Below are 3,224 nucleotides of genomic sequence, written 5' to 3' on the forward strand. Positions count from 1 at the left end.
ACTCAACTCAGTTAAGTGGAACCAGGTAACATAACATGGTTAAGTAAATCCAACATTTCATTTTTTACAGTGTAGTTTCTCCATACAGGAGGCGTCTTGAAACTGTCAATGACAAAAAAGGCTTTTGTACAAAGTATTAGATAAATTTCAGTAAGTGTGTTCAATACTTTTTCCTTGTGCCATTCCACTTATTACAAATAACTTAATTTCTGGATATTTATGGTTTGACTTCTTTGTATGTATGGATCACTTGGGTTGTTACCAACATCTGGTGAAAATTTCATGTCATTAGTACCTCTAGAAATATATTTACTGAGAAAAATGGTGACGTGTTTAATACTTATTTTACCCTCTGTATTTCTTATCGCTGCTCTGCTCACTGAAACACCTCCAATAACTTACATCATGTTAGCGGTTTCCCTTTCTTTAAGAGCTGTGATGTCACTGCAAACTGGTACAACGTATATCAGTGACTATCATTTTATTACCTGGGAGATAATGTTTATGAAGTAATCACTGGGTGTACATCTACAACTGATTGCCCAATGGAATCAATTTAACTCAAAATGCCTTCCAAAGCTAATTAACATTAACATCTAAATGACTGTATCTTAGTCATGTTTATTGTTACTAAGCTGAAATTTAATGTGGTAGTAGCTGAGCATCTTCTTCAACACATACTCTAAGCCAGGGGTGCTCAAGACACTTGGGTCTGGGGATCCCTTACAAGGGCGAAAAAAAAATTCCAGGGACCCCCTCATAAACCAAATGCTGCTTTAAAAGATAATTTATTGTCATTTCAACCCCTAAATGCCATGGGAATATATATATTTTATTAAGTTTATTATGTTTGTTTTATAAGTTCATTGTTCTCCATGCATTTTTAAAAATAAAAACCAAATTAACATTTTAGTAAAAATGTTTGAGGTCCCCCAAGATACCTCTCGCGGACCCCAGTTCAAGAACCTCTGCTCTAAGCCAGTTGGTCCCAAAGTGGGGAAATCTACTGCTAGCATATTGACAGGTTTTTGATGGCACTCCCATGTAAATGCAGAAAAGTGAGGATTTAAAGTGTAATTCTTGACTTCTCAGGGAATTTGTCATGTTTTTAAACCCATTTTGCAATTTTTCTGAGTTTATTTTTTACTTATTTCTTGACAAAAGTAAAAATAAAAATAAAAAAGCAGTTGCCTACACAAAAGTTGTTACGCCATAAAGGTGGTTTGTTTTTTAAAGAGGTGGTTTATTTCATGGCCACCTGTAATAAATTTCAGTTTGCTTTTATTAGTTCAATTATTCAAAAAAAGGCTGTGAACTAAACTGTAATAAAGTTGGGAAACAAAATATCTGTGTCTGGTTGGAGGTGTGGGACCCAGCAGAAATAGCTTGCATGAAATCTCAACAAGCCATAAGATGTTGTGGAAAGTCATTTTTGTTTGATCAAAACAGCTAAAAGGAAACATTTTTTCTCATTACAAGATGATCTGAGTTTAAAACTCTGACATTAGTTGGTGGCTGACGACGTTAATTCTTTCAAAACTTCTTAATTGCAATAAGATGCTTTAACATATAAACTACATTAGCTCACCAGCTCATTGCTGCTTCTGTGAGAAACCGCTTGATGCAGAAACATACAGGTCATTGACCGATGGTTACCTCCTGACCGATTCTCCACAGCATACGAGCAGTCGAGCTGGGCGATAAAGCTTTCTGTCACCAGCAAAGGTTTACACTCAGATAAACTCTGTTGAAGCGAGAGGTGAAAGACACCCAGTGACCTCGTTTTACTGATCCATGCTGTTTGATCACCGTCACGTAGAAAATCATCTCAGCCTGGACAACCAGGTTTTGGTTGTTTTTCCACATTTCTATTCTATTTCTGATCATTTGTAACTATGGGTAACAGCACTAGTTTGATACTGAACAAACCTTTGAACTCATCAGCTACACTCCTGCTTTTGTAATTTTGTTGCTAAGTAAGGGAGTCTTACAATCTGTGTAGGCGTGTTTTCACTGCTGGTTTCAAATGTTTTTTTTTTTCTTTTGCTGCACAAAATCTACAATGTAAGTTATTTTATAATTATAATCATTTAATTCTGAAGTCACTTGTGTAAATGTGTAAAAACAATATCTACTTTAAAGCGAACGTGTTAATCAGGTTATTTGACTCATGATGTGTTCATTACACCTGTTATAGTAAAATAATAGCAGAATAATAAACATTTATGAACACCTATGTCATATGGAGCTGAAGACTGGCTGATAAACTCATCTTTAGAGATGTTTTTACTGCGGGGTCAAAGATCAAATTACACGTAAACTTTTGCAGCTCAGTCGTTAACACTTTATTTAAGAAAAACTCCTGTAAATAAGTGTTGGTTGGATTTATGTTTAGAACAAAATCACGTTTAGAAAGTGTCTTCAACCTTGGTCACAATCGTGAGTTTCTGATTTGATCTGATTGTGTTTTTCAGCCAATAGATGTGCTGAGATACAGGTTCAGGTTATGTAATACCTCTGCTCCTTCTGAACAGAATATAAAAAACTGAAGTGACAGATGTCAGCCAGCGTTTGTCGGGTAGATTCGTACTCACAGTCCGCAGGCAGCCGTCCTCAGGACGAGAGCTTCAGGTAGACGAGTCCCACCGAGACAAAGCTGCTGGATGTTGAAGTAAGTCTGTGTCACAGCGGATCTGATTCATGTTCTTTTCTTTGGATATTGTGAACTTTGGCCTCTTGGCTTCAGGCTCAGAGCGGGACACGTCCTCTGCTGCCCAGCCCCACTTCTGCTCTCCTGTTGAAGACTTGAGCTGATCCTAAATTCTCCTTTTGTTCCTTTTCTGGGCTGTTTTGAGCTTTTTCAGCAGATTTTCTGAGCTGCATTTGAAGATAATTTGAGAGCTGAAGCTTAGTGAAGTGTGGTTAATGTTTGTATTCTGGCCACAGTTTTAAAATGTTTAATTTTGAAAGTGTTTACCTGTACTTTTTTATGAGGAAAAAATTATTGAATTTTGAAGAATACAACACCTGTTCTTCATTCTGTTTAATTTGTTTCGACCAGGACAGAGATTTAAGATACTAAATAAACAAGAAACCACAGATACATTTGTCTTTAAGATATAAATTATCAGCAGGTTCATTGTTCTGTGACAAGTTATCCTATCAGACAATACAATAAATTTGATCTCATCTTACTCGTAACTTTAAAAAAATCTTTTGAAACT

The 3,224-nt window shown here is 36.1% G+C and overlaps 1 protein-coding gene across 1 annotated transcript in view; it reads right to left on the bottom strand.

The window, feature by feature from the left end:
* soat2 (sterol O-acyltransferase 2) overlaps positions 1-3,012 on the bottom strand; it is a gene marked incomplete in the record, with an annotated part of 13,954 nt that extends 10,942 nt beyond the window's left edge. Inside the window, 1 exon segment of the mRNA XM_014004149.1 lies at positions 2,595-3,012.
* Positions 3,013-3,224: the final 212 nt, after the last annotated feature.

This window comes from Austrofundulus limnaeus, unplaced genomic scaffold (assembly GCF_001266775.1).
Source record: "Austrofundulus limnaeus strain Quisiro unplaced genomic scaffold, Austrofundulus_limnaeus-1.0 Scaffold22, whole genome shotgun sequence".
In the NCBI taxonomy this organism is placed as follows: domain Eukaryota; kingdom Metazoa; phylum Chordata; class Actinopteri; order Cyprinodontiformes; family Rivulidae; genus Austrofundulus; species Austrofundulus limnaeus.